Consider the following 12472-nt stretch of genomic DNA (forward strand, 5'->3'; position numbering starts at 1 on the left):
TCTCTGTGTTATTCTAAAGCCCCATCAGCACAGTTTCTGTGCATTGCTGCACGGAATCGTGTCTCACTGAAGTCATCTTAACTTTGATGCCTTCACTTCTCCTGCCCGTGCTCGGTTTCTTGCTGTCCAGAGCATTTTTCTTCATTTGCGGGAGCAGCGGTGCTGTTTAATGAGGGGTACAGCGGCTGCCGCCCCTGCTAATGGGTCACTTCATTAGGAGCGGAGCTCTGCTTCCAACCACAGCTTCATCCCATGCAACGGCCTACACTTCACGACAAGGATTTTAATTTGGGATTAACCGATCGGGAAATTAGATGACTCGTTCCATCCATCATCCCACACTCCCTTACTCGGTGCTCCAGCCGGCTTTGCAGCAGCGGGGCGGCAGGCGCTGGGCACCACAACCAGGAGGCGGCTGGTGGCAAAGAACCTGAACCTGGAGGTTTCTCCTTGGATCCTGCTTGCTCACAGCCAGCACTTTCCTCTAAGACAAGCTTGGTTTAAGTTACTGCAGTGCCTGAGTCTCTTCTGTGCTTTGCACACAATTGCTCAGCTGCTCAGTCCCTGGGCCTTAAATAGGAACCACTTCGATTTGGTGATGAATTTGGCACGAACCTACCCTCTAACATAGTATTTTCTTAATTATACAAGCAGATTTTACTCAGAAGAATAATTCCTTGAGACTCAGTAAAAACTCCTGCATGTGCAACTGCTTGCGAGTTATCCCTGCTCGTAAAATAACCCCTGAACGCTCTGCCAGAGAGCCAGCCCTCGCTGTACTCTTAGCACAGAGATGCAAAAGAGACAGACACAGAAGGAAGAGTTCTGTAAGACTTCGGAAGCACAGACAAGCTTTTTTCATACTTCCAGTACAGGTAAGGATTCAACATAAACCTTTCTCTAAAAGCTTTTGATTCTAGAACTTACTTTTTTTGCAGTCCAAAGCGTGGTGGATCCCAGCAGAGCTGCTGCAGCCCTGCAGCTCCCCAAGGCTCCCGGGTCCATCCACCAAAACCAGGTGCTGCTGTTGGCAGCGGATTTGTTGACCCTCCCTTCATGTCTGGCAGCTGATTTGAATCAACCAATTAACAGTGATGCTCAAGACTCTCAGTGTGTGGGGTATCTAACCTTGTGGGGCTACTCTTCATTTTACGAGTCAGGAAATCACAGAATCATGGAATGGTTTGGGTTGGAGGGGACCTCAAAGCCCATCCAGTTGCCTCGCTCTGCAATGAGCAGGGACATCTTCAGCCAGACGAGGTGGCTCAGAGCCCCACCCAACCCGACCTCGAGTGTTTCCAGGGATGGGGCATCCACCACCTCTCTGGGTGTCTGTGGAAGAGAAGCACCATCCTGTGCACGCACTGCCAGTCCCAGACACCCAACCCGAGCTACGCAGCGAGTCAGCCTGGTGAGCAGGAACAGATGTTACATTACTTGCAGACAGGAATTCTTCTGGATTGCAAGCTACTTCCAAAAGAAATCCAAGTGAGCTACAAGCAGGATGTGGGAATCCCTTGCTCCAAGTCCAAATCAATTCATTACCCTGTTAAAACCACTGTACTGGTACATACAGATATTTGTGTCTAAGTCCCTGCAGACACAGGTGTACGCGTGCGCTCACACCCAGCTTGTGAATTCTTGCTTTTCACTTTCATTTCTAGAACAACACTCAATAAAAGATGCCCCAGCCCCAGCTGAGGAAGCCACGATACAGCCGAGGTCCTGGAAAGTCAATTATTCTGTAGGAGGGGGTGAGGGGAACTAATGAGATTTGCAAGGCAATAACTGATCTCCTGATGTAAAGGATCACACAGCCCGCGCCAGCAGGCAGCGCAGAAGGGAAAGGTAAAGGCGGAGGATCAGAACCCATCAGACGCGGCTGTCGTAATCGGCATCACCTTCTTCCTTCGTCAGGGGCGGCCGGAGCTGGCGGAGATCTGGCTGCATTCTTGCAAAAGGCATTCATTGAAAATTAATGACAGCTTAAGTTTGCAATTAAATTTTCATCTGAAGTCCGTGACTGGTGCAAATCAGCACAGACCCACTTGTGGCAGTGATTTATGTCAGTGGAGGATTTGGCCCAACATCCCGAGTGAAAATCTTGCCAAGATACGCTGCACCAGAGATCCTCGGGCCAGGCTCTGGGATGGGTTCTTGCCCTGAGAGGTGCAGATGGGCGTGAAATCGATGCGAGCCGGGCACTGCTGAGAACTCCATTAGTGCCTGTCTGCCTGACGCTTAAAAATTTGGCCCCCGAGTAGTAATTTGCTGTAAAGGAAAAAATCCTGTGACCCCAAATCCTCTTTTCTGTCCCAGACAGGGTCAATTCACAGCACTGCTCAGGTTCTAGGGGAAGGGCTCTGCTCGAGATGCCCCTTGTGCGGCTGAGGGAGGTGACATCCTCAGCAGGGCAGGAGCCACAGTCGACAGAAACCACAACCCCAGGGGCCCTGGACCCGCAGCTGGCTCCGCTGGGAAGAGTCTGGGCAGGATTGGGCCCACGGGAGCCTCTTTCCGTCAAGATTCAGGAATCACTGAGGTTGGAGAAGACCTCTCGGACCACCTGGTAGCTCAGATCATTCACAGCGGCTGGTGTGGGGCTGCATTTGTGCTGGGAACAGTGTTGATCGCACAGGGATGTTTTAGTCACCGCTGTTTGTCTTCCCTAATAACCACGACACGCGATGGAGCCCGGCTCCAGCTCTCCCGTGGGCTTAGCCACGGCCACGTGCTTTGAGCTGCTCCAGCACGGCCTCGTGCGCAGCCACCGACGCTTCCCAGTGTACCTGTCCCACATGGACTCACCTCCTCGCCTCGGAGAGCAGGGCTTTGCTGCAAAGCCGTGAGGACTCGGCAGCTCCTCTACACCCTGTTTAATAGCTCAGTGGCTGGAAACTTAATAAGTCGGGAAGCTTTACACGCTTTTTCTTTTTTATATTTAATGCAGTCATTTCTCAACGCGCAGCTCTCAAGAGGTTCGTTTTTCCCCCTTGCTGTTGAAATCTAGCTGGATTGGGTCATTATTCCTGATGTTCCACAAGTCCTGCTCTGAATATTTTTAGAAGGTAAAAAAAAAAAGTGAGATTTCTACTCGGGACTTTTTTGTTTATAAATTTTGCATAAATTTCCAATAGAGAAGCAGTTTGACTGAATCTCTTCAAGAACAGGAACAGCTTGTGATGTACAGAGCAAAACCATTGGGTTTAACGAGCCGAGAGGCTGGAAGAGAACGAAGCAATTAAGGGGAAGGAGGGAAGTGGAAATGAGGGTCACTCACACTTTACAGAAGCCCAGCCCAACGCTCAGTTATCTCTTATGCCGTGAGGGCCTGGCGAGCCCAAGGACAGCGAGGCAAAGGCGCTCTCCATATGACTGCTGACATTCTCTTCTGGGCACAATATTGTGGGTGAGGACAGAAAGCACTTGTAGCCCTGGAAATTCATGTTTGTGTGCATTAGGCAACTCATTTGGGGATAATCGGGCTGCACTACGCTTACAGAGAACACAAGTTCGGGAGCTGTGAATCCCAGCCTTCTCCCTCCCTAGGAGCAGCAGTGATGGGGCAAACCTGACTCAAGCCCGTAAACTCGATAATATTAATTAAGCACCCTGAAACAAAAGGCTGTGATGAGTTGTATTTCTCAGGAGCTCTGTATTTTCCTTCTCTGCAGGCTGGTCCTCAGCGCTGCCCGTGCTTCCTCCCTCCTCTGCAGGGCTCCCAGATCAATCACAGGATCATAGAATAGTTTGGGTTGGAAGGGACCTCAAAGGAGGAGGACAGACTGGTGCCACTTCAGACACCTTTTGTAGAGCCGGCCAAGGATTCCTGCCAAGCCCGGACAGCCCTCACCCACTCATCTGAAGAACAAGAGTATCTTAAAATTATGCTGCTTCTCCAGCCCCTCCTACGGACACTGAGACCACCCAGCAGAGGCTCCTCTGTTCTCGGTCATGCTCAGCCTCCTGGAAGGAAGATCCTCAAGGAAGGCTCCAATCAATCACAACTAAATTCACTAGCCCTTTATTAACAAGTGTATCAAATTTAAATAATTAGCATATTTATGTATACAGGGACACCAAAGGGATGGCAGGCACCGAGCTCAGCCATATGGTCCTCTGATTAATGGTGTCAAGCAGAAGCAGGCAGAGCATTCAAGGGAAAAAATACGCAGGTTGCAAATGCGATGAGCTCTCAAATGCCTGAAGCAGCGTTCTCCTTGCGTAAGGGAGCCGGAGCTGGAAAACTGACGGGTTGGGGCACAGCGTGCCTTGGCCAGAGACCTGTGGGGAGCAGCATCTCCCCCACGGGCAGCTGCGTCCTCACCCAGTGCCTGCTCCTTGAAAAGTGGCGCCTGCTCAGAGCTCCCCCGACTCACATCCCTGGACTTCAATAATGAAGGTCAGAGCTGGAGGTATCTTCGGTGGTGGAGGGTGGTGGCAGCCCCACTGTGGCCAGGGAATCACCTCTCCTCTGAAGCAAGGTCAGAGCTGAAAGCCCATGGCGAGATGGGGCTCGTGCAGACAAGGTCACCTTTTCTTCTGTTTCTTAGGAAGGTCATCAACAATTTATCTTCAGACGCGATGCAGGTTTGCTCCTTCAGGGCATGTGTGGGAGAGGGAAACGTCCCCCTCTTGCTAAAATGAATGTATGACATGATCAGAGACCGCAAACTCTTGGCAGGGATCCTCTCTGGGGGGAGAAAGCCTCCTCCGTGCTGGGAGTCAGACCCTCCACTAATGTCTGGGCTTGGACCCAGCGCAGCTACTGCTGCTGTTGCTGCCAGTGGCACGTAAAGGATTTACAAAGTTAGTTTCCTTATAGCTTTTATTGCTCCCACATCTCTGAAAAGGGTAGATGAGAAAGAAAAGTGATTTTCCATCTGTCTGTGAAGGGCTGTTATGTTCTCACTCATACGTAAAGCAGAGGATGTTACAGGCTCAATGACAGCACTCTACAAATGTTAATATGGTTTTTAATTGGAGGAAATAATATCTCGCCGCTGCACACTTGGCAGACCGCGCTCTGTGGCTCCTTGATCCTGCGCTTTTTCTAAGGCAGAAGGGGAAAAATTGCAATTCTGCATTGCAGCCCAGATCTATTTTCAGTAACTGAGGAGTTCAGCTGACACAGATGGTCACCCTCGGGTTATCCCGGGGGCAGCGAAGGCAGAGCCACCTCTCCTGGAGCACAGGGCTGGCTGACGAGCGCACTGCCCGGCACAGGGGTCGTTGCAGCTTCTGGGAGCTCTGGCCGAGCCGCGAACGTGCCAAGCAGCAAACCCAGCGCTCCACGAGCTGCCGTGGTCCTCCTGGACACACCACACAGCTCGGAGGTGGAGAGTTCTGCTGCTTCACCTTGCGGAACCGAAGAACAAACTGACCCCTACGCAGCCAAACAGAAATGACAAACGCCGATGGCATCGAATCGCCTCCCTCCGAGGTGGATGGTCGGGCTGCACGGGCTCTTCGGGGCTTGGGCCAGTGCTAATGAAGTTAACGAGGGTCTGTGTGCACAGGGACACCAGGAAAACAATCCGAATTAACTTGGAAATGGATCAGTTAAATTGCATTAAACACCTTTGTAGCCACTTTCACTAAGAATCAGGGGGGACCTAACTTGATTTAGTTCACTTCATCTTAATTCCAGGTAACACCTCTTAAACGGAGGCTTAAAGCGATTTAACCAAACTGCTTTATGACTCAGGGAATCTCCCTGAGCACCCAGAGCAGAGTCTGAGGAGCCACCAGCAGCCGCCGTGGGGTGGGATCGCCCTGGCAGATCAACCCACAGAAAGAAGAAGAGCTTCAAGAATTAGAGCTGCGAGGGAACCCAAGCCAGCCAACCCTATTTTCAAGGACAGAGCAAGACAATTCCTGCCCAGCTTCCCTCACTGTGCAGAACGGTGAGGACGGCCACGCAGCTCTCCTTTTTTGGGGAAGATTATACTGCAGCCAAAGCATTTTTAGTAAAACCATAATTAAATAGTCAAAATATTTCAGGCTGGTGTTCATCACCCAGTGAATTCAGAACACAGGGCAAGAAAAGCAGCTGTGTATTATTTTTCTGAGTAATTATATTTGAATCTCTGTGGCACAGAGAGAGCAGAAAAAAAGTAAATTATACAGAAAATGCATTCATGAAGATTTTAACGTTATTACAAGCCTACAGTATAATGTATGATCAAGCATGGAAGTGACAAATCTTAGGGCCCGCGGGTAACATCGATTCTGGCCGACATTAAAATTTCTATTTGATGCTTAAGCAAAATCTAATCTGACTTCTGATTTTGCTAAATATTTTAGGGTAATTAGACATGTTTGTGCTTTATTGATTCTTAAAATGAACATAAGCACACGGGGAATTGCTCCCGCTCTGAATTAAAGAAAAAGAGACTCTGCTTTGTCAAAGTTCCTGCAATTAAATCCCCTTCTGCTAACGTGGCCCTCGTTATTCTGGGTGGATATGAGAGCAGAAAAAGCTAAGGGATCTTAAATAATGATGACCATCAAAGTGAAGCTTTAAGGTTTAAATGGAAGTTTTGTTTCTTGTGCTTTCAGTGGTGGTTCCTGCTGACCTTTGGAGAATCTTTTGCATTAAAAATCTTAAACCCCAAACAGCCCCAGCACAAGCATCATTCCAGCCAGCTCAGCCAGCAAAGAGTGCATCTCCGGGCAAACAGCAGCACAGGGCTGCTCTGAAGGAACCAAGCTGAAGGGGCTCCATCAGAAATCACCTTCTCAGAAGAAGAAATTCTTCATGATGAGGGTGGGGAGGCCCTGGCCCAGGTTGCCCAGAGCAGGGGTGGCTGCCCCATCCCTGGAGGGGTTCAAGGCCAGGTTGGATGGGGCTTGGAGCCCCTGATCCAGTGGGAGGTGTCCCTGCACAGGGCAGGGGAGGGACTGGATGGGCTTTGAGGTCCCTTCCAACCAAAACCACTCTATGATTCTAAGTCAATCTCAGAGCAAACGCGAAGGCAGGGTTGAATTAATGCCTGGTTGATTCCAGCCCCGTAGCTGGGGCGGGGAGCCTGCCAGGGACGAGCCAGGCTGATGGATCCTGAATCCAGGGTCAAATCTGGAGTCAATGGACATTTCATTAAGGCTGGGAGAGGCTCATCTCCAGTTTGCTTATTAATATGATTACAAATAATCTTTCAACTTGGAGACAGAGGGCTGGTTCTTACCCTGGCTGTGAGTCACCATGCTGTGTTGAGGCAATTTGTTTTTTCTCCTCTTTAGCAAGACTCCTCCAGATATATATTTTAGCCAGCGCTGTGAACTCCAGATGAAACGTTTTGGACAGAAAATCAATGTGAGGACATGTGTATTCCCACCCTGAGCTACAGCAGCACAGAGCGTGCCTCCATCTGCTTCCACCCTGCCTTTATCCACAAGTCCCCGCATCCCGCAGTGCTTCATCAGGTTTACATCCAGCATAAAGCGAACTCAGAAAGTCATGGATTTTAAAGCCAGAAAGCACCACTACAGTCATCTAAGCTGTTCTCCTGCAAGAGCTGGGCTCAGACCTGCCTGGAATAGAGTGTTCTGACATAACTGGCTGCCTCAGAAGGGTAAGTCGAGGCACGGTTGAGGACTCCTGATCCCGGGAAGCACAGTGCTGTTAAACTCAGTGCTTACAACCCCGTGTGCCAAGGGCAAGGAGGTGGCACATGGCTGAGCCACAGGATGCGGATGGAGCCACGTGCTGCGGGAGCACCCTCAGCGCCGTCACGCCAACAGCAGCATCTCATCAGCCTCCTCTCCTCCCACGGGATGTGGCAGCTCGCCGCGAGGGCCGGAGGCTGCACACCCAGCCCAGCTGCGCCGAGGACGCAGCCAGGTCCTTGGAGCACAGAGGACAAAGCGCCCCGGGAGCGAGACCCACGTCCACTTCGCAGGGAACACGCTCTGAGCGCCGGCTGTCTGCGAGGGTGTGAAGCCTGATCAAAATGCACAAAAGGACAGGAGTTCAACTGGTTTGAACAGATGGCTGAGTAACATTTGCTGCCGGAGCCGGCAGGTCCCCAGCAGAGCCTTTCTGTTATCATTTACTGCGCTCGCTGCTCTTCACGCTGACGCGGAGACACGGACCCGTGTGTGAGCACGGGCTGCGTGGGGCTCTGTGCCCCCATCCCCACCTCTTGCCAGCACGGCAAGTTAAATGAAGCCATAAATAAACAATAAACAGAGATAAGTGTCTGATTTACTGGCGAGCTCAAAGGAAAAGATGAGCAAAAGCAAGGTCACAGCCACGGTGAAGCACATCCCTGACACAGCGCTCTCCTCTCTGCTCCCATCTGGTCTGGGCAGCTCCCAGACTCAATTTCTCTCCTCGCTTCTCACTCCGGCTACCCTCGCAATATTCAAACCAGCCCATTTTCTCCAAATCCAGGCAGTTTTTCCTTATTTTAATGCCAGTGTAGCGGGCCACGGCGGGATGACCAAACCCAAACCATTCTGTGATCCCGTGATTCCAATTCACCTGACTCTGACCAGGGTGGTTTGTCAGGATTAGAGGCTGCTTTGCAGGGGTGAAGTTTCTCTCCCTGCAGGGTCTGGGCTGCAGTTAACACCAGGATAGTGCTGCGAAGCGAGAAAGACGACAAACTTCCATCTGACAGGAAGGCAGCTGCCTTGCTCCCAGCCAGGAACACGGGGAAATTTGCTTTGGAAAGAGCAGATATCTAGGAAGACAGAGTGCTATCTCCTGTCTCCTTGCTCCCTGTCACCACCTGCAGTGTTAAATAAAGTGAGAGAGGGGAGAAGCGACGCTCCCGCGTGACACACCGAGTGTTCTGCCACTTGGTGCTAAATAACCCACGGCAGATTTAAAAGCGGGGCGATCGCTGCATAAATAACCTTAATAAAGTGGGTATAAATAACTGTACAGCAGCGTGTCTGTGCTGGGATTGTATGTGCAGGTACAATTTAATAGCAGAGGTGTGACCATGTTTACAACGGAGCAGTCGGGGTGTAATCTCACCAACCCAGCGAGCGTGCTCGCAGGAGACAACCTTAATGTCTTTTAAGAAGAGTCATTAGATTTAAGTAATAGCCAGCACCCACCTACTCTGTCAGGGAGATATAGAACAAATCAACTTTTATTACCAGGCAAAAAGGAGAAAAAAAACCCCAATTCCTTAGAAGCTAATAAAAAATATGTAATTTTTTTTTACTCAAATAAGCACAAGGTTTATTACTTTGTAGACGTCTTCATAAAAACCTGGAGCAGACCTAATCTAAGATGAAAACAACAGCTGTGAGGCGCGGTGTGTCAGACCAAGATGAATGCCTCAGAGGTACAGTATTCATTAGCTCGCTAATTCCAAATGGTAAACAAGCTTTAATTAATTTTGATTTCAAGCTACCACGGTCTGCTGGCCATACCTGGGACACAGCATTAATAACCGAGCACGGAGCTGCTGGAGGAGCAGGCGGCACCGAGTCACTGTGCGTGTTCTGTTGGCGCCGCCGCTGTGAGAAGTTCCAGGGATGAAGAGAGGAGCATCCATCTCCTCATTTTGCTCTGGGCAAGAGCATTGCTGAGTGAGAACAGGCAGCGATGCAGCTTCAGCGAGGATCTTCCCAGATTAATGGTCCTGGGGTACGGCTGGGTGTGCGTGAGTGGAAACTAAGCACCTAATTTGCTCATTCTATGTCTAATTTGTGCACTCAGTGCTGGGGTGGCAGTTGCAACGTTAGATATTTGCACAGGTTGGGCTCAGCTGCTGCTACGGCCACAACAACTTCTCTTGTCAGTTTAGAGGATGCAGTTATTAAAGCCTCAGTGCAAAGCATCTTGACCCAAAGTCCCCATGAAGACCCAGTTTTACAGAGCGAATTGCTACCCACCCAGCACATTCACACACGCAAACGCTCCCGTATTCAATTACACATCCGCACGTTCATCTCTCCGGCTCGATACCCAGCTGCACGCACAAATCCGGCTGCCGCTGCAGGCACAGCTGGTTTCAAAACTTAATCCTCTCTTAGTTCTGAGTTGCCCTATCAGTGAAAAGCCCCTTCCAGTAGTCAGTCCCAGCTCTGCAAACCCACGCGCAGCCATCAGATCTCATTTTTCTACCCTGATGTCACTGTTTTCTGCATGGTGACTGCTGTGCGTTTGTACTGGCGTTATTGGAAAGGGAATAGGTGCTGCGGTCCATAAAGACATTGCACGTTATCTCCTCTTAGAGCCTGAGTGCAGCTGACAGCGCGGCGTCCCCCCTCTGCTCCCTGCCTGGCTTGCAGCGAGCACAGGTCCCGTCCTGTCACCATCACGGTGCTTTCCTGATGCCCCAGCAACCTCGTTCAAGGGAAAGAAAACTGTTTAAATCAGATGCCTCATCTCCAGCGAAGGATCGCTGCAAGCCTTCTGCTAAAACATCACGAACTGCTCCCTCTCCTTCACTTCTAAAGCATTTCTTGTACAACCAACCAGAGAATTACTTTCATACTCAAAACAAGGCGGTTATTTCTATTCTCTGCCTGGGAATGACAAGCACGAAAGCCCCAAAACCACAGATCCATGATAGACACTGAACAGACACAAAGCATTTAACTGAGCCACACTTGAATTTCCACCAGGTTTTCCTCTTTTAAGTAAAAAACCAAGCAGCCCCAGTCTGATGTGATGTGCAAACCACGATTGTGACACTGCCGTTCCATGAGTCCTGGGGTCTTTCTGTACCCGCTGTTCCCCTCTCCCCCTGCTCAGTCTCTGTCCTCCCTGGGGCTGCTACACGTGCCGATGGTGTCTGGGGTGACAGGGCCCTGCCAAGCATGGTTAACAATAAACCTGTTACTGATGGATTCGAGGGAGCCTCCTGATGGGAAGCATTCACTCAAGGGGTCTCTGAATGAAGTCCGAAGCCTGAAAGATCAGATTTGTGTGGCCGACACGAGTGACCTGAGAGAACAAAGCACTCCCATTGACAAAAATTGGATGCAAAATGAAGATAAGATGGAAATAACGGCAAAACAGAAGGCACCGTGGAGCATCTTTGTGGTAACGCATGCCTTCAGCTTCCCAGGTGCCTCAAGGAGGGTCGCTTCCCTCCCGGAGTCATCCGTCATGTCTCTGCCCGCACAAACAAACCGAGTATCAGCAGCGAGAATGCCCTTCAAGGACAAGTGCTTATGCAGAAACACATACCATAATTACCATGATAAATGCTGTGCTAGATAAGTGAGGAGCCGCAGCGCATACCTACTCGGGGCTAGCGGGCCATGCATCATGCGGAACAGCATCTCTCCTCTGGTCCCGCGTCCCCCACCCTCAGCCCTGCTGCTCCTGCTTTGGCGAATCTCTTCTCCCCACGTTGAGCCCACGGGTCCCACCACCCTGCCAGGAGAGCATCGCCGTGCCGTGGCCCTCCAGCCACTCCGACTGCTCATTACTCGCTTCCAATTTAAACATGGGAGCTTGTTGAGCTGAGAGAAAGAGCAACTGCAGGCAAGAGCACTGCAAAGGCCTGCGCCCATCCAAGTGCTGCGGGTTGCCATAAAAAAACCCCACACAAACCCTTTTAAAACCATCTTGCCACGCTCAGAGAACTGGACATGGCTTTGTGTTTCTAACAGAAACCCCTTCCGTGACCGGGCAAGAGATTCTCCAGTTTTGGGAAAGTCTCAAGCGCCCCGGCCAGGGCACCGAGAGGATGAGGATGTCAGGCACGATCTCCCTCATTGTCTCTCCCTCGCGCTCCCTGGGCTCTGCTTCCACTTGGGAAAGCTCGAGGTGAAGAGGGCCCTTCAGGGCCACCTCTGCCATCCCTCTCGTGTTTGGAAATGTCAGCATCGCTCATCGCTACTGACATGAGAACTGCTTTTCAAACATGAATCACTGGTCACGGCCAGAAGAAATGAAGCTGAGAGTCTGATTTATGACTGATATAAAGCAACAGTCGCAGTAAGGAGCGCCATTTCAGTGGGCACGGTGGAGAAGAAAAAAGAGTAATTATGATTTCTTCCTTCTTCTGAAGATCCTTCCAGTCCTGAAAGGGGCTCCAGGAAAGCTGGGAAGGGGCTCTTGATCCAGGGGTGCAGGGAAATGATGAAGGGGAATGGTTTTCAGCTGAAAAAGGGGAGACTGAGATGAGATCTTAGGGAAAAATGTTTTGCTGCGAGGGTGGGGAGGCCCTGGCCCAGGTTCCCCAGAGCAGGGGTGGCTGCCCCATCCCTGGAGGGGTTCAAGGCCAGGTTGGATGGGGCTTGGAGCCCCTGATCCAGTGGGAGGTGTCCCTGCCCATGGCAGGGGTGGGACTGGATGGGCTTTGAGGTCCCTTCCAACCCAAACCATTCCATGATTCTATGATGAATTTCCACAACTCTCTCCAGCCCGGCAGTGATATTTCTCCTCCCAAGCCACGTTGCAGGCTTCTGCCGGGCCCTGGGTCCACACAGGGGTGAGGAGAACACAACAGCATCAAGGAACATGCAGGACAAAAACTGTTTGCTTAAAATATTC

At 50.8% G+C, this 12472-nt stretch overlaps 1 protein-coding gene across 1 annotated transcript in view; it reads right to left on the reverse strand.

Annotated features, from left to right (window-relative positions):
* CTTNBP2NL (CTTNBP2 N-terminal like) overlaps positions 1-12472 on the reverse strand; it is a 71679-nt gene that overhangs the window by 37140 nt on the left and 22067 nt on the right. The window lies entirely within an intron of this gene.

The sequence above is a fragment of the Phaenicophaeus curvirostris genome, chromosome 24 (genome assembly GCF_032191515.1).
Source record: "Phaenicophaeus curvirostris isolate KB17595 chromosome 24, BPBGC_Pcur_1.0, whole genome shotgun sequence".
Lineage (NCBI taxonomy): Eukaryota > Metazoa > Chordata > Aves > Cuculiformes > Cuculidae > Phaenicophaeus > Phaenicophaeus curvirostris.